The sequence below is a fragment of the Hoplias malabaricus genome, chromosome 17 (genome assembly GCF_029633855.1).
Source record: "Hoplias malabaricus isolate fHopMal1 chromosome 17, fHopMal1.hap1, whole genome shotgun sequence".
NCBI classification, from domain to species: domain Eukaryota; kingdom Metazoa; phylum Chordata; class Actinopteri; order Characiformes; family Erythrinidae; genus Hoplias; species Hoplias malabaricus.
Genome location: NC_089816.1, coordinates 35,303,940 through 35,328,665, shown reverse-complemented (window position 1 = coordinate 35,328,665; position 24,726 = coordinate 35,303,940). Strand labels below are relative to the sequence as shown.

The 24,726-nt window shown below is 41.0% G+C and overlaps 1 protein-coding gene and 1 long non-coding RNA gene across 2 annotated transcripts in view; both read right to left on the bottom strand.

The window, feature by feature from the left end:
* LOC136674125 (C-C motif chemokine 14-like) overlaps positions 1 to 24,726 on the bottom strand; it is a 100,313-nt gene that overhangs the window by 32,970 nt on the left and 42,617 nt on the right. The gene's annotated exons all lie outside the window — the stretch shown is intronic.
* On the bottom strand, positions 13,270 to 19,906 carry LOC136673834 (uncharacterized). The gene is made up of 4 exons (XR_010795972.1): positions 19,787 to 19,906; positions 18,755 to 18,911; positions 18,370 to 18,487; positions 13,270 to 15,948 (listed from the first exon to the last, which is right to left on the bottom strand). It is a non-coding gene; the product is annotated as an uncharacterized lncRNA (long non-coding RNA).

Genomic DNA, 24,726 nt, shown 5'->3' with positions numbered 1-24,726 from the left:
ATACACGAGTGGCATGTGTATGATCCGGCTCTCCTTACTCGTCAAGTCAAGTTTTTTTATATAGCACAATTAAAAGACAGTGAATGTCAGCTAAAGTGCTGCACAATAAAGATAAACTAACAAACAAATCAAATAAAATTATAAAACATACATATAAAAAGAAATAAAACAAGTAAAAGAATCTAACAATAAAACGTTGTGGAGAAAATACTGATGGCAAGACAACACAAACCAAGGCAGAAAAAATGGCTAAAATAATTTAAAAGGACCCAAAGGCCAGAGAAAATAAATAGGATTTAAAATTGGACTTAAAAGTTACTATTGTAGGGCATTGCTTTATGAAGAGTGGGAGACTGTTCCAAAGTCTTGGAGCGGCTACAGCAAATCTCCTTTGAATTTTAACCGAGAGCGAGGGATGTCTAAAAGCAATTGGTTAGAGGAACGTAGGGCACGTGGGGTAGATCGAAAGCAAAAAAGATCCGAAATATATTTCGGAACCAGGCCATGGAGATCTTTAAAGGCAAACAGTGACATTTTAATTTAAACTCTATTTCACTGGTAGCCAGTGCAACGATGCCAACACGGGGGTAATTCTCTCCCTTTTCTTAGTACCAGTCAAAAGCCTTGCAGCTGCATTTTGGACCAGTTGCAATCATGACAGGCTCGAATGAGATATCCCCAGGTACAGAGAATTACAATAATCGATACAGGAGGAGATAAAAGCATGAATAACTGTTTCCAGGTCTTTAAAAGACAGTATTCTCTTAAGTTTTGCTATATGATGGAATTGAAAGAAACTACCTCTCACTACAGTGCTTATTTGCTTTTCAAATGTAAGATCAGTGTCAAGATGAAACCAAGGTTTTTTACTTGGCTGTGTACATTAGATGACAGACGCCCCAGTTCATTGGCCATGGTTGGACTAAAGTGGGAATTTCCGAAAATGATCACATCTATCTTGTCTTGGTTCAGTTTGAGAAAGTTCTTAGACATCCTGCACTCCACGTCCCTCAAACAATCCAACATGAGTTTTAGTGAACAATTCTCTCCTTATTTCAGCGGAAGATAAAACTGTGGGTCATCCGCATAACAATGATATGAAACATTATATTTTTGAAAGATTGACCCAAGAGGGAGCATGTACAAGGAATGGATCCCAAGATAGAGCCCTGAGGTACACCACAAGTAATAGATGCAAAAGAGGAAGAGGAAGACTGTCCTATATTAACAGAAAAAGTTCAATTTTCTAAGTAGGAGGCAAACCACTTCAATGCAAAATCCTGGATGCCAACATCACACAACAAGCGATCTAACAGGATGGTGTGGTCAACTGTGTCAAAGGCTGCACTTAGGTCCAGGAGAATTAAAACAACATACTTTCCTGAATCAACGGCTAAGAGTATGTCATTTAATACTTTAAGAAGAGAAGACTTGGTACTGTGGTGTGCTCTGAAACCTGACTGAAATATGTCTAAGATATTATGTTTGTCTAAAAAAGAAGAAAGTTGATGAAAGACAACCTTCTCCAAGACTTTAGACCAATCTCAAAGCTACTTTTCTTGTCAAAAGTTATTGAGGACTGATGGATCTAGGCCAGACTTTTTTAAAAGAGGCTGAACAACTGCATGTTTAAAACAAGAAGGCACAACACCATTAATGAGACTGCTGTTTATTATGGACAATATACTTGGACCAACTGAAGACAGCACATCCCTAAGAAGCGGTGTGGGGAAGGCGTCCAGGGAGCAAGTGGTTGGCCTCATATGCAGAATTATATCAGTGAGATCCAACAATGACATGGGCTCAAAGGAATGTAGGGCTTAGGAATGTAGAGTAGAACAGAGGAGCCAAGTGCCGGAGAAAAATTAAGTGTCCGTAAACTGTTGGTTTTGGAAATAAAAAACCTCATAAATTTATCACATAGATCAGAGTTTGCATCAAGCGTGGGTGAAGCCAGAGGGTGCATTATCATTTTAATTGTATTAAAGAGAACTTTAGGATGGTGTAAATGCTTGGCAATGATATTGGCAAAGTATTTAGCTCTTGCTACTTTTACCACATGCTGATAATTATTCAGACATTCATTAAGAAGTTGATAGGAGATTTGGAGTCTATCTTTCTTCCATTTCCGTTCTGCTTTCCTACATTGCTGTGTGAGTGCACGAGTAACACTGTTGAACCATGGCTGAGACTTTACTTAAAATTTTCTATTTTTAAGTGGAGCAATTTGATCGATAATACCAATACAAGTAGAATTAAACAGATCAGTCGGCTCATCAGTATTAGTGCCAAAAGGAGGATTTTCCATAATACAAGCTGAAGGAGAGGTTACATAGGCAGCAGAAAACTGACTGGCTGTATGGGGTTCGATGGAGCATGTAGGGTTCGATGAAACATGTACAATAATATACAGGCAGAGTACTTGTAGGAGAAGAGCATGGAGTTAGAAGATCGAACAGGACAAATCTATGATCAGACCAACATATATCTATAATTTTAAATTGCTTACTGAAAAACCAAAGGACAAAACAAGATCCAGAGTATGGCCTTGCACATGTGTATGACCAATAATGGACTGAGTCCGGTTAAAAGAATCAATAAGTTGTGAAAAATCCCTGACCAGTGGTTTAGAAGGACAACAAAAATGGATGTTAAAATCACCAAGAATCAGGACTTAATCTGTACTAGGTAAGGTGACAGGCAGAAAAGCTGAAAATTCTTGAATGAAGTCCTTGTTAGGTTTAGGAGGTCTGTACACTAGAACACAGAGTATAGGACGCAACAATTCCACTTTACACAGCTGCATTTCAAAACTTGAACACTCTCCTGCAGTCAGTAAGTGGCATTTAAAACGGTTTCTGAAAATTGTTACAAGCCCCCCTCCCCGACCGGTAGATCTGGGGTTATTGAAAAAGGTACAGTCACTAGGAGAAAGCTCAACAAGGGGGCTATAGTTAGCCAAGTTTCCACCATAAATAGAAAATCCAGGCAGCGGGAGACAAATAAGTCATTTAGTAGAAAAGTCTTGTTAGCCAGCGATCTAGCGTTGATCAACGCTATATTAACTGGCTCCGGTTCTGAGACTGATCGTATGACATTGTTCAGGGTTGAGTGTGAATACACCAGATGATGGTGGTTACCAAAATTTACACTATTTCTTCGACCCCATGGTCTCACTTGATGGCAGCGAGATGCTGAATATATAGATGGAATAAGCTCTTCACTGGTAGTGCATTCAGAGATACAGAGAGCGCAGTGAGATCCCCTGTGAATGTAACGAGGGCGTCGGGCTATTCCCATAGCGACACAACGCGCATAGGTCTGAGGGGGCAGGCGAGCCTTGGTACTCAGATGCAAAAGCTCCAACATCGTATAACGCAGCATTTCACAGTGCAGAATAGCGGGTTTAAATAAGCCATAAAACAAACCAAGCAGGACACCGATCACCAGATGCATATCCACATAACACATCATGGATTCCCCATGAGTAGGCTCAGCCAAATCAACCAAACCACGTTAGCTAGCAAACCACAAAACCATCTCAAAACCTAAATCCAGGAAATGTAGTTAGAACTACATACCTGACAGCATGAAGCAACTTAAGGTGAATGCTTATTTGCAAACACCCGAATTATCACGCAGGTGCAGAGTGGAGCAGGGCAGCAAGGTTCGTGTTAGGCTGGTAAATAAAGACCCGTGCAGGTGAGTCAAAAATATCCAGGGAAATTCCAAGTGATAGTCCAATACAGAAAGATTGTCCAGACTGTAGTCCACTCGGTTGTGAAAAAATAAGGTCAAGTCACCAAATTTCAGAAACAAACAGACAGACAAACGTAACACCGGAGAGCAGTGGCAGACAGACACGCCAGCGTTCACTCAGACCGGAAGTCTCTCCCTTAGTCGTGTACTAATTTGTGTATTTTTGGGTGTTGTCTTGTTATGTTGTACATTGTTTACGAACTCTTACAAACATTACAAACATTTGGACTTACCGAACATTGGTTTTCAACAGAAAATGACTATCTGTAGCAATTTTCATCACACTCTCAACATTCCGGATGAATTCCAACATTTGCTGCTGAATGCCATTAATAACCATCTGCGTGCCTATCCAAATGGCATTCACATCATTGTGGAGGACTTAACAAGGCAACTCTCAAAACTGTTCTAAAATTCTGCCAACATGTGAAATGCCCAACAAGAGGTGTGAACACTCTGGATCATGTATATTCCAACATCAATCGTGCTTACAGAGCCATACCCCTCCCCCACTTGGGCCAGTCAGACCACCTCTCTCTGTTTCTCATCCCCGCATACACCCCCATCATCTGACAAACAAAGTCCAAAAGGATTACCATTAACACCTGCTTTGCGCAAACACAGTGGGAAGTCTTCCACCATAAAGACCTGGCAACATTCACAGACACTGTACTGTCTTACATCAGATACTGCATGGATGCGGCCACTGTGAAAAAATCAATCCAGGTATATCCAAACCAAAAACCATGGATGACTAACCAAGTGGCCATGCTCCTCCAGGCCCGTGACGTGGCTTTCAGATCGGGCGACAATTCAATATTCAAGAAGTTTATTGTCATTTCAACAGTACACAGTGAAACGAAATAGCGTTCCTCCAGAACCATGGTACTGCATAAAACAATACACAACATTAAAGTGCAACTAGTGCAAAGCTAATGCAAACATAAAACAGTGCACATGCATTAAAGTGCAGAAGACATGGCTAAGGAAATACAAAACAATATACATACAATACAATATGTTAATACAAGACAATACAAAAACCATAAGTACGGGGGGGCGTCTGAGAGAGAGACACTGCAATTTAAAGTGTATTTGTGCTGTAAACGGTAACTGGATGTAACCATGATGTAAACAGTACACTCATTTTCAGTATATCATTTTCAGTCCATCAAACCAGTGTTTTGTGAAGTTGTGTGTGTGTGTGTGTGTGTGTGTGTGTGTGTGTGTGTGTGCACTTCTTCAGTCCAGTCTCAGTCTCTAGATGTTCAGGAGTCTGATAGGATGTCGGAAGAAGCTGTTATGGAGTCTGGATGTGAGGGCTCGCATGCTTTGATACCTTTTTCCAGACGGCAGTAGGTTGAAAAGTGTGTGTGTGAAGGGTGTGTGTGATCTCCCACAATGCTGAGTGCTTTGCGGGTGCAGCGAGTGATGTAAATGTCTGTGATGGAGGGAAGAGACACACCGATAATCTTCTCAGCTGTCCTCACGATACGCTGGAGGGACTTGCGATCTGCCACAGTGCAGTTCCCAAACCAGACAGTGATGCAGCTGGTCATGATGTTCTCGATGACTCCTCTGTAAAAAGTGGTGAGGATTGGAGGTTGGAGATGAAACTTCTTCAGCCTTCGCAGAAAGTAGAGGCGCTGCTGGGCTTTCTTTCTGATGTTACAGGTGTTAATGGATCAGGTGAGATCATCCGCTAGGTGAACACCAAGGAATTTGGTGTTCTTGACAATCTCCACAGCAGAGTTGTCGATGTTCAGCGGCAAGTGCTCACCCCTTGGTTTTCTGAAGTCTACATGTCTTTGGTTTTGTCCACATTCAGAGACAGGTTGTTGACTACACACCAGTTAGTTAGCCGCTGCACCTCCTCTCTGTATGCTGACTCGTCATTCTTACTGATGAGAACCACCACAGTCGTGTCATCAGCGAACTTGATGATATGATTTGAGCTGTGCATTGCTGCAGTCTTGGGTCAGCAGTGTGAACAGCAGTGGACTGAGCACACAGCCCTGGGGGGCTCCAGTGTTCAGTGTGATGGTGCTGGAGGTGTTCCTACCAATCCGGACTGACTGAGGTCTCCCAGTCAGGAAGTCCAGGATCTAGTTGCAGAGAGAAGTGTTAAGGCCCAGTATATTCAGCTTCCCGATCAGGTGCTGAGGAATGATGGTGTTGAATGCTGAGCAGAAGTCTATGAACAGCATTCGGGCATATGTGTCTTTTTTGTCCAGGTGGGTAAGTGCCAAGTAGAGCGTGGTGGATATGGCATCGTCCGGTGAACAGTTAGGACGATACGCGAACTGTAGAGGGTCCAGTGTGGGGGGAAGTAGGGTCTTGATGTGCCTCATGACGAGCCTCTCGAAGCAATTTGTGATGACAGGAGTGAGTGCAACCGGACGATAGTCATTGAGGCAGGACACAGAAGAATTCTTAGGCACAGGGATGATGGTGGTGTTCTTGAAGCATGTTGGGACAACAGTGCTGCTCAGAGAGATGTCGAAGATATCAGTGAAGACATCAGCAAGCTGGTCTGCACATTCTCTGAGCACTCTCAATTTGACTGCTCGCATGATGGCCTTCAGAGTATTCACTGGTTCTGCTCCCATCTACCTCAATAGACTCTTAAAACCATATGTTAGCGCCCGCCCTCTCCATTCCTCAAAGGAGCGCCAACTAACACGACCAACCCCCTGTACAGGTCAGTTGAGGCTATTCTCATCTCTGGTACCACGCTGGTGGAACGAGCTTCCAAGCACTATCAGAGCAACAGGAACCCTCTCAGAAATCCTTGAAAACCCAGCTCTTCCGAGAGTATCTTTTGCGCTGAAAGTCTTTTCTTTAATGCACTTATTAGTTCCTGGCATATTGCACTTAATGTAAGGTATTTTGTATAAATTGTGCTGTAGTTTGAATGTTAGATCCTCTTTTGTAAGTCGCTTTGGATAAAAGCATCTGCCAAATGCATAAATGTAAATGCACTCTGCCAGGAATATTGTCTGGTCCAGCAGCTTTCCGCGGGTCGACTCTGCATAGAGTTTTCCTCACGTCGGCTGCAGTAAAAGACAGCACCTGGTCGCTGGGAGAAGGTGTGGACAGAGAACTATATAGCACCACTCGTGCTAACCTGAGGAGAGGCATCAGAATCGCCAAAGCAGAGCACAAGAGGACAATAGAGGAGCAGCTTAACAACCCTTGAAAGGTTTGGCAGAGCATCCAGTCCATCACCAATTACAAAGGCTGTGCTATGACATCCGGTGTCTCAGATGTTGTACTGGCAGAGGAACTGAACTGCTTCTATGCCCACTTTGAGTCCCAGGCACAGCTCTTACCTACAACACCACCCACCCTCCCACTACAGCCCATTTCTGTCTCTGGTTCCCCCCACTCATTCTTGCAGCTGAGGATGTGAGATGGGTGCTTTGTGCTGTGAACCCCAGGAAGGCTACAGGCCCGGATGGTGTACCAGGGAAGGTGCTTAAGGCATGTGCTGACCAGCTAGCACAGGTCTTCACCAATATCTTCAACCTGTCACTGAAGCAAGCCGTCATCCCAGCCTGCTTGAAATCAGTCACCATTATCCCAGTCCCCAAAAAATTACTCATGACCAGTCTCAATGACTTTCGCCCGGTAACACTCACCCAAGTCATCACCAAGTGCTTTGAGAAACTGGTTCTAAAACACATCAGAGCCTGTCTCTCCCCTACTTTAGACTCACATCAGTTTGCATACCGGACTAACAGATCTACAGAGGACGCAATAGCCATTGCTCTCCATTCAGTGCTGAGTCACTTGGAGAAGCTATGTCACCGGGGGAGCTATGTCAGGATGCTCTTCATTGACTACAGCTCTACCTTTAATACAATAATCCCTGAATTTTTGATCCCCAATCTGGGGCTTCCACCATTAACCTGCTACTGGATCAAAGACTTTCTGATTAACCGACCCCAGCAGGTGAAACTGGGTTGTCATTTCTCCTCCGTCCATACCAGAGGATATCATAGTGAAATTTGCTGATGACACAATGGTGGTGGGACTGATAACAGGGGGAGATGAGATGGCCTACAGAGATGAGGTCCTGAAACCTTCTCGCTGTCTCAGTAGGGCCAGGAACATTCTGAAGTTGGTGAGTGAGTGGGTGAGTTAGTTGGTTAGTTGGTGAGTGAGTTGGTTGGTTAGTTGGTGAGTGAGTGAGTTGGTGAGGGAATGAGTCAGTGAGTTAGTTGGTTATTTAGTGAGTGAGTCAGTGAGTTAGTTGGTGAGTTGGTGAGTGAGTTGTTTAGTTGGTGAGTGAGTTGGTTAGTTGGTGAGTTGGTGAGTGAGTGAATTGGTTAGTGAGTGAGTGATTTGGATAGTTGGTGAGTGAGTGAGTTGGTTAGTGAGTTTGTTGCTGAGTGAGTGATTTGGTTAGTTGGTGAGTGAGTGAGTTAGTTGTGTATGGGGATGTTTCCTGTCTGATGTATGAATATAATCTGGATGTTACATATCCATGGAGATGGACTGGAGCACATGTCACTGAGGCGCGGTGCTTTCCAGCACAGCTTCCTGAAACAATGCAGCCGCGGGCCTTTTAGCACTGTAGCCGCTAGAGTCACCCTTTTCTCACCCTTTTCAGAGACACGGCGACCCCTCCGTCGGAGCTAGTGGTGTTCTGAAAGTCTCTGTGGGAATTCTCCATCATCGCTGATCTGCTGCCTTGTGAGAGACATGTCCATGCAGGTCTCCCATGGGCCTTTTTCTCAGAAGGTCATTCTGAGGTTGCATGTGGCCATCTCCGTCGCTGGTCCTGGAGCTCTTGTCATCACTTTGAGGGTCACAGGTCTGAGGTTTCTTTCATGTTCTGTGTGGCATTGAATTTTGCTGGAGTTACACTATTTTCTTAAACTATAGTTTTCTACTAGAGATGAAATTAAAATAGAACTTATGTTCTATCTGGACCCAGCTTGAGGGGCCCAAGACTGTTTAAGAGAGCCATGAGAGGCTGACGCCTGCAGAGCTGGAGAGCTCTCTGACTACCCTATCTGAGAAGCATATTCTGCTGGAAGCAGGAGAGAGACATTCTTCAGAAAAACTTTTTCCTCTCCAAAAATTATCAAAAAGTGTGTAAAGAGTGCATTTCACAAAAAAAAGGTGTGAAAAGAGAGTGTGTCATTTGGCGCCACTAGGTATAACCAGAGTTTAGAAAATCTGCCTCGAATACCTGATTGCTCCTCAGAAATTCAGGATTCGAGCATCTCTTGCTCCTGATTGGCTGTTTCCTGTACCTAGGTAGTGACATCACATAACACTTATGACAGGACAAAGATGATTCCTGTTGAATGGCCATAACAAGATTTTGAATCATAGTTTTGCAATATAAAAGATTATATGTTAACACAAAGCAATATCATTAAGACAAACCATGTTTTACATAATTCTTTACCAATTACCACACAGAGTATGTGGCTACCTTGGTTCTACATAAGTTCATATAAAAATGTGATTTAAAACATGTAAATTAATTCCACTAATTTTGATTTGTCTAAAACGGAATTCATTTCACACAGTGGTACACACAGGCAACTTGTTCATCAGGTAAACAAAAGATTTAAGGAATGTGTGGTTCTTTTGTTTAACATTCTTTCAAACTGTGTGAGAAGACAGTTTTAATCAAGGTTGAGCCTGTGTGTCTCTTTGCATTCTGAAAGATTCTTCTCTTGACCCTGTTTCGTAAACTGTCCTAAAAAGGGCCTGTAGTGACCCTCCCTGTGTAATCTCACATTCTGTCTGGCTTGTGTGGCTTGGAGATGTCTCTGAACATGGAGAAAGGTCTTTCTGCATATTAAGATTAATTTGGCATATAAAGTCCCCAAAAAGTATAATATCTTTTATTTAAAATTAATAATCTGATCATCTCCACTACAGTTCCCCCTTTTGGTTTGATGTTTTCCCTCTGAAAACAGAAGACTAACAATATGGAGATGTATGTAGATAGTAAAGTCAGTGGAGACATTCATTCATACACTCAGGGTTGATCATTTTCTGGCATCATTTAATATGGGAATAATCCTTTATTGGACTTAATCCAATATTTAAGCTGGCATGGGGGTTCACTTTATTTTAAAAGTGTCTGTTAGCTAGGAAATATTATTTTTTCTAAGAGAAATTTTCAGGGGTAGTTACCCATGCAAATATAAAAAAAATCTTTATTTACTGGATAAGCAGGATGTTCCTCTATAGTTGAGCTAACTACTAAGAACACTGATTTAACATAGCTAGTGGGCATAAGCCTGTTCGACATTGAATGTGAGCGTTGTCACCTTAGGCTACTGAAGAAACAAAGAAAAATAAATTTTCCAGTAAAAAAAAAATTAAAAACAGTACTCTGTGTGCTGACTGCATCACCCCCCTTCTGAATAGTTTGTCGTGGCTTAAAGAATTAGCTGTGTATAGCGACGGATGCCAATACACAAGTTAGAATGGAATATAATGCTTAAAGTAGAATTTAGAATTTTACTTCTATATTGATATACCACAGATTACTTTATCAGGCAGACGCAACGTGAGTACAGATGAAAGTTTTTTTTTTTTTTTTTTGTATACTCGGTTGTGGAACCTGACGATTAATAACATTAAAGGTATTCTGGGTGTCTGCTGGTCTTTATGACTTAACAAGTGTGTTGTTGTTCCCTACAAGTCCCATGGTGATTTGGTGAGGTTCCATCTGGCTGTGATGAACCCATTTGAAGTCAGCACTTTGCTGAACTTTATTCACATTCCTGGATAAAAGAAGAATGGTGGGGGAAAGATTTAGGACCCTGTGTGGGTCTGACCCATGTGGCAGGAGCTTATGAGTTTGTTTCTCATTTTTCATGGACTTTTAGGCCAGTTTAACCAAGTTGTACTTTTGCAACTTGTCCCCCCTTTTCAACCTATCATGGAACACATTTTGGTCATAACCATTTTTGCATCCCCTTTTTGCTCTTTTCCGGCCTCTGTGACTCTGAGGAGTTTTGCAAACTGTCCCTATCCTGTTGTGTGTTGTATGTATTTTGCTGGACTATGTGATGTTTTACTTTAATCCCTTTTGTCCAGCTCTTGGGAATTGAATGGAATCAAAATCACATTAAATGTTTTTGTGGTTACCCTGGTTTTTCAGGTCTTTTAGTTTATCTTTTTTCAGAGGCCATTTGGGATCCAAAGAGAAAAGGAACTGTTATTGTTTGGACAGTTATATGTTCATCATAAGCTGAGATTCTCTGGGTCATGGCATCCTTTGTCACTGTTGGAGCGTGAAAGGTGTTGATAGTCTTTGTGGGCCTGGTGTTTAGATGACAGGACTGAGCTTCAAGGTCAATGTGAGTGTGAGTGTGAGAGGGGCAGGGGTTTGTGAACCTGGGCCCAGATCTTCAAACACTTGAAGTCAATCAGTGGCTCAAGTCGGTTGAGCAGGTCCTTGCCAATAAGGAAATAAATGTTTTCAATAGGAGACACATATACAGAGTCAACCAGACTTATGGGCCCTATTGTTATGAGCACTCTTGCCACAGACTTTATTTCAATACCAGTGTATGAATAAGGCACAAATTTTTGTAACTGCAATTTCCGTGGGGCGTGGTGTGCTGCAGCCCACACTTCATTAAAGAGCGTGGATGACATCAGAGTGATGTCTGATGCAGTGTCCAAGAGAGCTTCTTGTATAAGCTTCTTTTCCAGGACTGTGGTCAGGTGTAATCTACAAGTACCCCCCTTTTCTTTTAATTGGCTCAGGAACTGTGGTGCAGGTGGATCACCTTGAACAACCATGACATTAAGAGAAGTCTGATTTTCACCCCCCTGATTAAATTGATCAGACGTGTGCAGTGTGATATGATGAATGTGTATTCATTTCTAATAAGAAATTTGACTTTCTGAGATGTGATTTTAAATACCCAAGCTTTCGCTGGTTTTCAGAGACATCCCCAAGCCAAGATTGGAATTGGAGATAAGCTTTTCAGAAAGAACTGGCCCAAAATTGGTGCCTGAAGGTCTGTGTCAGAGAGTCATAAAACTAACACTATAGTACTTGATTAAAACGGTCCTATGGACACAATTTTTTAAAATTAATTCCATTTGGACAATCAAAATAGGTGGGATTAATTTACATGTGTTTAAAATCATTTATTTTTATATGAACTTATGTAGAACCAAGGTAGCCACATATTGTGTGTGTATTTCCTTAATAATTATGAAACATGGTTGTCTTAATGATATTACTTTGTGTTAACATATAATCTTTATATTGCAAAGTTTGACTCAGAATCCTGGGACAGTCATTCAAAAAGGGATGGTCTTCAAGCCTTTCTCTTGTCAAGGGTCATAAATTTTATGTGATGTCACTACCAAGGTACAGGAAACAGCCAATCAGGAGCAAGATATGCTCCAATCAGGTCTTTCCAATATCAGGAAGGCCGGCTTTCTAAATTCTGGTTAAAAAAGCCCAGTCTCGCCAAATGAGAACTTCAAGGCTTCAGACTCCAGGTTCTTTCTTTCCCCAAACCTTCGCTTCACTTCACTTCACACTTTTTCTCTTTTAGCCTTTTTCAAGTCTAAAGAGGAAAATGATTCAGGTTTTGAAATGACTCTGCAGGCTCCTCTGCAGGTGTCGTTCTCTCATGGCTTTCTTAATAAACCAGTTGTGTGAAAAAAACAATACTTGGTTATTTGTGTGTGCACTTTTCTTGTACGGAATTATTCCTTCTAGCTCAGATTCAATTTCAGAGCCAAGAACCTACGGCGGGTCAATGAGCATAAATCATTAATAATAATAATAATAAATTCTAGATAATTCTACTGTATAATATGTAAAGATGGCCTATTTTCCAAGCTAAAATTGGACAGGTAAAGACACTACATATTATTTAACCCTCCTGTTATGTTCGTTTTTCAGGAACAGCAATGATGTCCCTGGGTCAATTTGACCCGGTGCATGTTTAATTATCCAAAAAAAGCCTAACAAGCAGTGTGAATATTTAATTACTAACTCCATTACTAATTATTCAATCAATATTTAGTGCAGTGGTGTTCCTTACCTCTAACAGGTAATGGTTCAAAATAATGGTTCAGTTAGGATAATTCACTCATTTTACATAAAAAATACAACTTTTTTTAATGTTTCACCAGTTTTGAAAGACTGGCTGTTGATTCATCCTTTGACTTATAGACCCCAGCCAGGATGAGGAGCCCCAAATATGCATCTAAATGTGTTTTATTTAACATTACACTTATACAGTGCTTTTCTAGAAACCCAAGGATGCTTTAAAATCAACACTCAACATTCAATCCACACACACACTGGCGAAAAGTAACTGGGTAACTGGGTTGTGTGTCAGATTTAATACTAATTAATGTTTAATTATATATGCAGTTTAAATTTATTTCACTTCAAACCAATATAGATTTTATAGTCAGTAATTTGTTACTTCCAATTATGGAAGACTGAGTAAGGGACATAAAGTACATCAAAAATAACTTACAATTTACATCCCAATTTAGTATGCCATATGAAAGACAACTGCTTTTAATCAACTTGCACTTACACAAGTCATACACAAGGGTGCACCATCTAATTTTACAACATGTATTATATTTTTGACTTTATTGTTCAATGAGACAAATTTGAAACAGCAGAGTTCAGGATGACCAGTACCGTGAGCTGTTGAAGAGAAACAGAAAACATATTTCAAAATTTAAGCCAAGAATTGGTTCACAAGAATTCAGAATAGAATCTTTCTGTGAATCTTTGAAGAGAAACAGCTACACTATTATATTAACATGTTTATTTTAAAGGAACCCTTTGTCATATTTTGTCAGTGAAATTACAGCATTAAATCAATGTGATGCCCCACTGAGCTATAACAGGGAGAACAGAACCTCTGTCCTTGCTACTCTGGGCTCAGCACTGCTGAAACTGTATTATGTAACTTTTGGAGAAGGAATCCCTTCTGTAACGATTTCAGTGTTATAAAAATGAATTACACTGGTAGAAGCCTCAGCAAGAAACCCAAATTTTACCTAATTTTCCTTTAAGCATGACATTAATAAAAATGTAAACACTTGGGAATAAATTAAATGAATCAGGTGGTACAGTATAACATAAATAAACACTACTCTGCTTAGATTCACTTTTTAGGTATAGGAGTGAGTGATGAGGTGTGGAAGATCTGTGGGAACAATGGCCTTTTCCAACAGAATGGTGATATTGATGAGTGTGGGCATCTTCCCTTTAATACACTGTAGGGATTAGGGTGTTAGCGGTGCAAAATCTAGAAAAGTTCAGTTCTGTATACAGCAGATGATTAAATTATATAAAAGGGTTAAATCTATTTGTTACCATAGAACCCTACTGCAGTATTGAAGAGCATGTGACAGTCCCAAAGTTAACGTATATAAAAGTTGTGGTCAAAATGCATCCTGCTTTGACACTTTGACTTGAGTTTGACTGTGTTTCTGGTTCTGACTGTACGTGCACGATGTTATCAGACTCCCTTTGTATCACTATCACTTTCACACTCAGCATCCAAATGCTACAGTATTGCATTTTATAATTACCCATGTATAGTTCCATCTTAATCTAAACTGCAAAAATTTCTTATTTAATAAAATCACCTTTAATCCCATCTCTCATTTAGCTGTGGAGTCTGCTGCTTTGAAATGTGATTTATCATAATGAAATTTGACATGAAACTTTTCAGTACAGGTTTGGAGCTCTAGTGTGAAGATGATCCAAGATAGCATGTCCAGCAAATCTGATGTATCTGATAAACAAAGTGTTATGAGCCATTAGACTGTTGCAGAAAACTTGTGACACAGTAACTTCTTCTTCTGGTGGTGTCAAAATGAAGAGAGGAGACCAGTGTGGATGTAATGGAATTCTTAAGTGAGCGCTCAGGTTCCAGGATGAGGTCTAGAAGGTCTCAATGATCTGAGACTGAGTGCAGCCTGTGTCTAGGTCTATGTCCAGACTGTGTCTGAATTGAGAACACAGAGACATTGCTAAACATCCCTTTTTACAACGTTACATGGACAATGTTGTAACTTACAACAAAGACAGGATGTGAAATAGACTTCATCTTACAACAGATGATGTCCTGGAGTTGGTCATATCAGTCTGACACAATAAACTTAGAGGTGAGATTAAGGAGTGATATTAGGGGTGTGTGTGAAGAGCTCTGTGTGTGTGTGTGTGTGTATGTGAGAGAAAGAGTGAGAGAGAGAGAGATTGGTGTGAGGCTTGATTTCACGACAGTATTGTAATCGTGAATTATACCCAACAGCACGTAGGGGGAGCTCGGGGAACAAAGTCCATTTTTACACGGTATTCTCTTAAATGCAGAAGACACATTTCATTGTATGCTGTAGAATTACTCATTTGCATTTGCTCATTGCTGTTGTGATACTGAATGTGTAAACTGCTCACTAATCATCATGTGCAGTTCTGCTCTGTTATATCTGTGTATTTCGATACTGTGAAAATTAAAAAATATATATACTTGCACATTTTTATGCCATGCACTGCTTTATTTGAAGCTTCAGCATTAAACAAGTGTTAATAAAACTGAACCAAAACAATGGATTATTAACACTTGTGTGCTATATGAAGGAACATTCATTCATTCATTCATTATCTGTAACCGCTTATCCAATTCAGGGTCGGGATGGGTCCAGAGCCTACCTGGAATCATTGGGCGCAAGGCGGGATTACACCCTGGAGGGGGCGCCAGTCCTTCACAGGGCAACACAGACACACATTCACTCACACCTACGGACACTTTTTTGAGTCGCCAATCCACCTACTAATGCGTGTTTTTGGACTGTGGGAGGAAACCAGAGGAAACCCACGTGGACACGGGGAGAACACATCAACTCCTCACAGACAGTCACCCGGAGCGGGAATCGAACCCACAACCTCCAGGTCCCTGGAGCTGTGTGACTGCGACACTACCTGCTGCGCCACCGTGCCGCTCCATGAAGGAACATAAATAGCATTAAAGCATGAAACAATAACTGCCAGTACAGAAACTAAGCGGGATATTGATTGCCGTTTTATCAGTTAAAGCGTATAGGGCACAAAGTGCTGTGGAGTGGAGTCTGCTGCTTTTAAATGTAGTCTGTCAAAATGAACTGGGGATTTGTTCAAAGCAGATCTTTTTCCCAGCCATTGTTGTGATCCTGTAAGACACAGAGAACACAGTGAGGATTAGAGCGGACCTCATTTCATCTGCTGATGTACAGTAGCTAATCTTAACACAGACAGCAGACACATTCGGAGCAAATCTGTCTCAGTTTTGACACTTACCCTGTTACGGCACTGGCGAATGTTGTGTGGAACATATATATATATATATATATATATATATATATATCAGCACACAACTGACGTTTGGCCAATTTGGAGTGCTTTGAACTCTGCTTTGGAGTGCTTTCTGTGGTTGCTCACATGGTAATTAAGGTCCATGAAGTCTTTAACAGTGTAAAGCATAACTAACACATGCATAACAGCGTTGTTAAACATCTCAAAGAGTGAGTTATGAAACCAAACCAAGGGTGAAGAAACTTTCTATCACAAGCAATGAATCTGAGCAATGTAACACTCAAGAGGATACGGCACACAGCTGGGTTAGGTCACAGACTAAAGGATCATTTATGTCTTCTGGCCATACTCAAGGTTGATTTCATTCATATTTGTGAACATTTTCTCCAGGCTTATGGATGCAGTACAGCTGGAGACCACAGGGGTGTTGTAGCACAAAGTACAGGCGAAATGACCACTGACATACAGACCCAAATAAGTGAAGATAATTCTCTGTCCACAGTTCACAAAGTTTTTAATAGCCTCACAGATCCCCACCATTAACACCACTGTATTCAGCTCCACAAACAGCCAACACAGAATATGAGGCATTTATGATGAGGCAGACAGTAGAGGAGAGAGCACAGTGTCATGAGCTGCTACTAGAGTAAGACAGACATCTCAGTGCTGCAGACAGGCACTATCCAGGTACATGATTGCTGTTTGAGTTGTTCAAATGAATAAATATATAAAATAAACATGTGCTTTAACAAATAGCTGCATGACTTCAGCTTGGAGTAATAATGTGTATCACTGAGATAATCTCACACAGGCAAAAAAGCCTAGATTTATTTAGGTACGTTTTCCTAAAGTATTGATCATTTAAAGTGGATTACATTGACTAGGTGTCATTCAATTAAACAGAGCAAGTGCAAAAATTGCAATGGTGAACTTTGGAAAATATATACTAGAAAATATGGATAAAAATAAAATGTTATCTATAAAATATATCTATTATTATTTACAATTAGTCTAATTTGTTTAACTGTTAAATGAATATTTTAAAACGAAGGTATTGACAAACCTGTGAAATTATTGTGGCATTTATTTATTTAATCAAATATTTTACTGGCAATTTCAATTTGAGTCATCCTGTATTATAAAACAGCAAGTGTTTGTATCCCCTCACTGTAGGATATTTGGAGAGACTACATACATAGTAGAATCTAAATAAAATTAAGCATTCGGTGCAGAACAGCCCCATCATTTGTTTTACCTTGTGATTTTATATTGTTGGAAGATGATTCCCCAAAAGCAGCAACACTCAATATAATGAGCCACTACCTCAATATACTTCAAAGATTAAAATAAATAAATTGTATTCTTTATGAAGCTATGATTTGAAATACATTACTTTTTTTGATTTACCAGACACATTAGATGTATTTTCACAAAGTATTGTCATCGGATCAGTATCGCCGATACCAGCATGAATTTTACCCAGTATCGGATCGGAAGGGAAATCTGTGGTTTTGAACATCACTAGTTATTAGAAACTTTTGAATATTAAATGCCCTCTGATGGATGTGTTGCTTAATATCCACACCAGCATAAAAACAAGTGTCCATTGTGGTGGTAAGAACTTAATATTTCAGGGATTTCTTTCCAGCAAATGGGCCAGGCAACATATATAAATGGTAATCAATATAAATGGTATCATAAGAAAAGAAGACGTCATTGAGACTCTAAAGGCAGGACTGAACTCTCCAACAGGACAATGATTAGAAACATACACCATGAGCGGTCAAGAAATTATTTACAGAAAAAAATATTAAAATTCCAAAGTTGCCCACCAGATTTCTATAAATCCAATAAAGAATCTGGGGAGGTAAATAAAGACCAGAGTGATGGCAAGGCCCTGGAGTCAAAAAGAGGAGTAAAATCCCAGTGGAGTCATGTAAAAATCTTATTAGCTGCTGGGAAACATCGGGTCCTGGCTATCATCTGAAAATTTCAATCATACTTACCACCTACCTAACCACTGTTATAGACAGAGTACACATCTTTATGGCAACCAGGAAAAAGTGCCCTGCCACACTACAAACACTGTCCAGGAATGGATATAGACAACATGAAAAAGAGTTTGAACTGTTTATTGGGCCAGATACCTTCACCTTCAGAGGTCTCCTGAAGTCTGATCAGCTGTTTTGGTGGCACCATTGGGGCCCAAATAATATTAAGTAGATCATTTTAATGCTAATTGGTGTGTGTGTGTGTGTGTGGGTGTGTGACATACTCACATATAGCCTGGCTTTGGGCATTTTCCATCTAACTTTTCAACCTTCATTATTTTGTTGGCTGGAATTTTCATAGAAACAAAGTTGAAACAGCAGTTCTCAGGATGAACAATAACTTCTGCTGTGGAAGAGGAGCAGAAAACATTTTTGTTCATGTTTTTATTTACTGCAAAAACTAAAATGTTTTCATCTCTGTAACAAAAAAAAATCTCAATCCTGGTTAAAAAAGCATGATATTGAGTAGAGAGTTTTTAGGGTTAAATCAATATTAAAACATCTCATAAAAACCCTCATTCTGTGTAAAATACTACTCTGTTCATAACAAAGGCCAACACATTAACATCAGTTATTGGCATTATTTAAAAGGCAGTGGATGTTATAAACTCACCTTGAGCATCTGCGGAGGTGGCTATGAGCAGAAGCAGTCCCATGGCCCAACACACACAGCTCATCTTCATTTTTATCTTCTCTGCCACTGTCTTTTATTAAATTTGATGTAAATCTCTCTTTTTCACTGTGGTTTTCCCCTCAGAGCAGTGGACAGTCTAGTGTGAAGATCAAAGATTTCGGGTTTGATACACACGGTGCAGAGGTCTCTGAATGCCTCTATTTCTTCTACAGTAACACATTCATGAATCAGACGCTCAGTTCAGCACATACCTGACTCTAATACCATTCTACATTATTATAAATATAATACCACATTCTATTAGGAAGCTATGAAGAACAAAGTCTAAACATCCTAAAAGGAGAAAAAGAAGGAAAGTTTATAAATTAGCAAAGGCAGGTGCTAGTATCTCAGAACCAAAAAGAAAAAACTGTACTCTTTCAAAAATAGAAACACTGTAATGTGGAAACACTGAAAAACCTGGGAAGAAAGTTCTTTAGATTTACAGAAGTGGAGATGAATCATATTGGGATGATTTTGGAGGTTGATGAAACCCTGTATGAGGTGAGAAAGCCCCTCAGAGCAGAAACGTGAAAGAGGATTGACATCTCGTCATGAAGTTAATAATATACAGTAAAATCTTGGAAAAATAAGTGGGAATTGACCTGAGTGTTTTACAGATTCTTACATACTACATTTACTTTAATTTGATGGTGGCTCCAGGAGGAATAAACAGAAAATAAGGTAGGATAAGAGAAGAAAAAATAAGACAGCACTTCAATAATAACTCAAGGGAAATGTTTGAAAGATAACTCTGCTTTATGGGCTCTCTCTACGTTAGAGTATAGAGTTAATACAGACCAGTATAATTTACCACAGGGAGAATCATTAGTATGAGTTCAGCTGAACACATTGTTTACCCAGAATACACAGAACTATTGCATTTAAACTACAACTAGCTACAACAACAGGGATATAAAATCTGCCTAATGAACTGTTGCTGATAGTGAAGAGAACAAACCATGTACATACCTGCTTCCAACACCAGTACAACTCAGTTTAACAACAATCCTGAGCTGCATCTGCTCAGCAGGGCACAAGAGGAAGTGAAAGGCAATGATCCACAAGAAACAATGTACTGCAAATCTGAAAATTCACATCACTCAAAACAAAGTACACAGTGGAAGGTATGTTTCTGGAGAGAACAAAATAATTGTGGATGAATTTTAGTGTTCCCAGTCAAAACTGACCAGTCTGTTTTAGCACAAAAAACATCACCCCCGAATTTTTATTCAACATTCTTTTTAGCTGAGATGTGAACAGTGTCTCAGCGTCGTGTTTATCATGAATTTATAGAATTAGACATAAAATAACTGCAGTGAAAATACATAAAGGCATTGAAAATGTATTACAACATCAACGTGTAATGTGGGCAGCATGGTGGTGCAGCAGGTAGTGTCTCTGTCACAGCTCCAGGAATGTGCCCAATGATTCTGGGTTGGCACTGGACCCACCGCAACCCTGAACTCAATAAGCAGTTACAGACAATGAATGAATGAATGAACATGTAATGTAAAACATAAATTGAAAACCAAAAACCAAACTCAGCATGAAGTCAAGTGTGTGTGTGTTTGCATGTGAATTCATACACGAGTGGCATGTGACACTCAGGTCAGGGTGGGCCTTGCAAACATATATGTTTGCATATTTGATAGGCATAAAATATGTTTGGCCTTGCAAACATAGGCACCACATTTCAGTGCCCTCTTGATCATGTCCAAAATCCTGGACCAGACCCTCTTCAACAGATAACTGCTTGGTCAGTCACCTACTCATTGTGCTCAGAGTTAAAGGAGTGCAAGTCAAACATCAAGTTATATATATGGGGTCTATGTGAAGATGATACATAGATTAGCCTGGAAGGTGTGGTTAACAAGCAAAAAAGTGCAGGAAAGAAATGTTTACCCACAAAAGACATTGTTCAGTCTGGATTGACCGAGTGAGTTAGTTTGGTGTGTATGGGGATGTTTTCTGTCTGATGGATGAATATAGTCTGGATACCCATTAATTTCCTATGGTGGTCACTTTTGACTGGGAACACCACAGGTGTAACAAGGTTGATTAAAACCATTATGTGCATTATGTGTAGGATATCATAAGGCCTTGAGGCAATCTGATGTAAAACACAATATTTATGAGTTTTAAGTTGTAAATCGATCAGATTTAACCCGAACACGACAGGAGGGTTAATAACTTGCCTGCTTAAAGGAAATGTTAAATAAATATATAAACTAAAATATGTGTGTTTCAATACTGTGGAAATATAAATAACTCACTTGCACAGTTGTATTCCATGCACTGCTTTATTTGAATCTTCAGCATTTAACAAGACCAAAACGATGGATAAATAACAATCATGTGGTAAGTGAATGATCATTAAAATCTTTAAATCATTAAACACTGACAGTGAATAAATGAAGCAGGATATTGATTGATGTTGTTAAAGCTTTTAAGGCACAGTGAACTGTATTTGGGTTAAGTGGAGTCTGCTGCACTGATATAGTATGTTAAAATGTACTGGGGACTTTTTCAATGCATAACTTTCTCCCAGCCTCCGTTATGACCCTGAAAGACACAGCGAGAACAGAGAGGATTAGAACTGATTTCATTTCATCTGCTGATGTAGAGTAGCTAATCAGAAAAACTGTGAGTCCAGTTTACAGACTCTCTTCCTGTTTGTGATTTCAGAAACTCACTGCAGACATAACTGTTTGCAGCATTTCCACAGAAAAGAGGAGATTTTAACATTTTCTTACTAGTTATGGACATTTACAATTAATTTTATTTAACAAATATCTTTCATTTGACTGGAAATGGCAAGCACATGATACATTATTGTAAATTTCAATGATAACACACAAGGGGACGTGGTGCTCAGTCTCTATCCTGCTCGCGCCTGGATCAAACTCCTGGAAGATGTCAGATTAGCTGCAAATGTTGGAATTTCTAATTCTATTTTTCAAATTATATTTCTAATATACTGGTTTTCACACTTTCATTTTAATTGATTTATGTAAATGTAAATGTATTGTATGTTTTATCATATTGTGACTGCATTTTGACATATTTTAATTACATATCTTAATATTTAATGTGGCAGGGTTGTTGGTTCGAGTCCCACTCCGGGTGACTGTCTGTGAGGAGTGTGGTGTGTTCTCCCTGTGTCTGCTTGGGTTTCCTTCGGGTGATGGTCTGTGAGGAGTGTGGTGTGTTCTCCTCGTGTCTGCGTGGGTTTCCTCTGAGTGACTGTCTGTGAGGAGTGTGGTGTGTTCTCCCCGTGTCTGCTTGGGTTTCCTTCGGGTGACTGTCTGTGAGGAGTGTGGTGTGTTCTCACCGTGTCTGCGTGGGTTTCCTCCGGGTGACTGTCTGTGAGGAGTGTGGTGTGTTCTCCCCGTGTCTGCGTGGGTTTCCTCCGGGTGACTGTCTGTGAGGAGTGTGGTGTGTTCTCCCCGTGTCTGTGTGGGTTTCCTCCGGGTGACTGTCTGTGAGGAGTGTGGTGTGTTCTCCCCGTGTCTGCGTGGGTTTCCTCTGAGTGACTGTCTGTGAGGAGTGTGGTGTGTTCTCCCCGTGTCTGCTTGGGTTTCCTTCGGGTGACTGTCTGTGAAGAGTGTGGTGTGTTCTCACCGTGTCTGCGTGGGTTTCCTCCGGGTGACTGTCTGTGAGGAGTGTGGTGTGTTCTCCCCGTGTCTGCGTGGGTTTCCTCCGGGTGACTGTCTGTGAGGAGTGTGGTGTGTTCTCCCCGTGTCTGTGTGGGTTTCCTCCGGGTGACTGTCTGTGAGGAGTGTGGTGTGTTCTCCCCGTGTCTGCGTGGGTTTCCTTTGGGTGACTGTCTGTGAGGAGTGTGGTGTGTTCTCCCCGTGTCTGCGTGGGTTTCCTCCGGGTGACTGTCTGTGAGGAGTGTGGTGTGTTCTCCCCGTGTCTGCGTGGGTTTCCTTCGGGTGACTGTCTGTGAGGAGTGTGGTGTGTTCTCCCCGTGTCTGCGTGGGTTTCCTTCGGGTGACTGTCTGTGAGGAGTGTGGTGTGTTCTCCCCGTGTCTGCGTGGGTTTCCTTTGGGTGACTGCCTGTGAGGAGTGTGGTGTGTTCTCCCCATGTCTGCGTGGGTTTCCTTTGGGTGACTGTCTGTGAGGAGTGTGGTGTGTTCTCCCTGTGTCTGCGTGGGTTTCCTTTGGGTGACTGCCTGTGAGGAGTGTGGTGTGTTCTCCCCGTGTCTGCGTGGGTTTCCTTTGGGTGACTGCCTGTGAGGAGTGTGGTGTGTTCTCCCCGTGTCTGCGTGGGTTTCCTTCAGGTGATTGCCTGTGAGGAGTGTGGTGTGTTCTCCCTGTGTCTGTGTGGGTTTCCTCCGGGTGACTGTCTGTGAGGAGTGTGGTGTGTTCTCTCTGTGTCTGCGTGGGTTTCCTTTGGGTGATTGCCTGTGAGGAGTGTGGTGTGTTCTCCCTGTGTCTGTGTGGGTTTCCTCCGGGTGGCTGTCTGTGAGGAGTGTGGTGTGTTCTCCCCGTGTCTGCGTGGGTTTCCTTTGGGTGACTGTCTGTGAGGAGTTGGTGTGTTCTCCCCGTGTCTGTGTGGGTTTCCTCCAGGTGACTGTCTGTAAGGAGTGTGGTGTGTTCTCCCTGTGTCTGCGTGGGTTTCCTTCGGGTGACTGTCTGTGAGGAGTTGGTGTGTTCTCTCTGTGTCTGTGTGGGTTTCCTCCAGGTGACTGTCTGTGAGGAGTGTGGTGTGTTCTCCCTGTGTCTGTGTGGGTTTCCTCTGGGTGACTGTCAGTGAGGAGTGCGGTGTGTCCTCCCTTTGTGTGGGTTTCCTCCGGGTGCTCCAGTTTCCTCCCACGGTCCAAAAACACACATTGGGTAGATTGTTGACTATTGTTGACTGTTGGGTAGAAGTGTGTGTGTGAGCTAATTTGTGTGTGTGTGTGTGTGTGTGTGTGTGTGTCTGTGTGTGTCACCCTGTGAAGAAATGGTGCCCCCTCCAGGGCAAACAAACCTGAAGCAGCGGGGAACTAACAGCTCTATATATGTGTAAGGATACTTACATATATCCGGGCTTTGGGCATCTCTCACTTAATTTTTCAACTTTAATTATTTTGTTGGCTGGAATTTTCATAGAGACAAATTCATAACAGCAGAATTCAGGATGACCTGCGAGTGCTGTGGAAGTGAAGCAGAAAAGCTTTTAGTCCATGTTTTAATTTCTGCAAAAACCAGAATGGTTACACCTTTAGAACAAAAGTGTAATCCTGACTGAAAAACATGAAGTGTTGAACAAAACCAATGGGACAGCTGTAAGTGCATTCTGGGTGGAAAAATACTGCTCTGTTCACAATGCAGGAATATGAATTACTTGAACACAAAAAAGGCAGAAGATCTTATAAACTCACAGTCAGCATCTGAGGAGATGGCTATGAGCAGGACCAGCCCCAGAGCCCAACATACACAGCTCAACTTCATCTTCTTCTACTCTGCAGCTCCCTCACGTAATTTGAATATGATTATCTCTTTTTTTTGTTCCTGTTTTTCCTCTCAGATCAGATCACGGGGCAAAGTCCAGTGTGAAGGTCACCAAAGATATCAGGTCTATGTGAAGACTTTGAATACCTCTATTTATTCAACAGGAACACAGTAATGAATCAGACGCTCAGATCAGCACAATCTCTAGTTTATTCAAACATTTGTTTAAGTATATATAGGAACTTTGTCATGTACACCAATGGTCATGTGCACCATTTGGTCATTATTACACCAGACACTCCCAAACTGGCATCTTTTGCTATACATTTTTCTGTTGTCTTGTTTTCTCTTGTCAGCATTATGTTTGCAGACGTCTAGGTCAAGTTTTCCACTCACTATGTTCTCCAACATATTTACTAGACTTCTCTAATCTATCTAGGGATCTTACTTCTCTAAATTAACTACAGAAG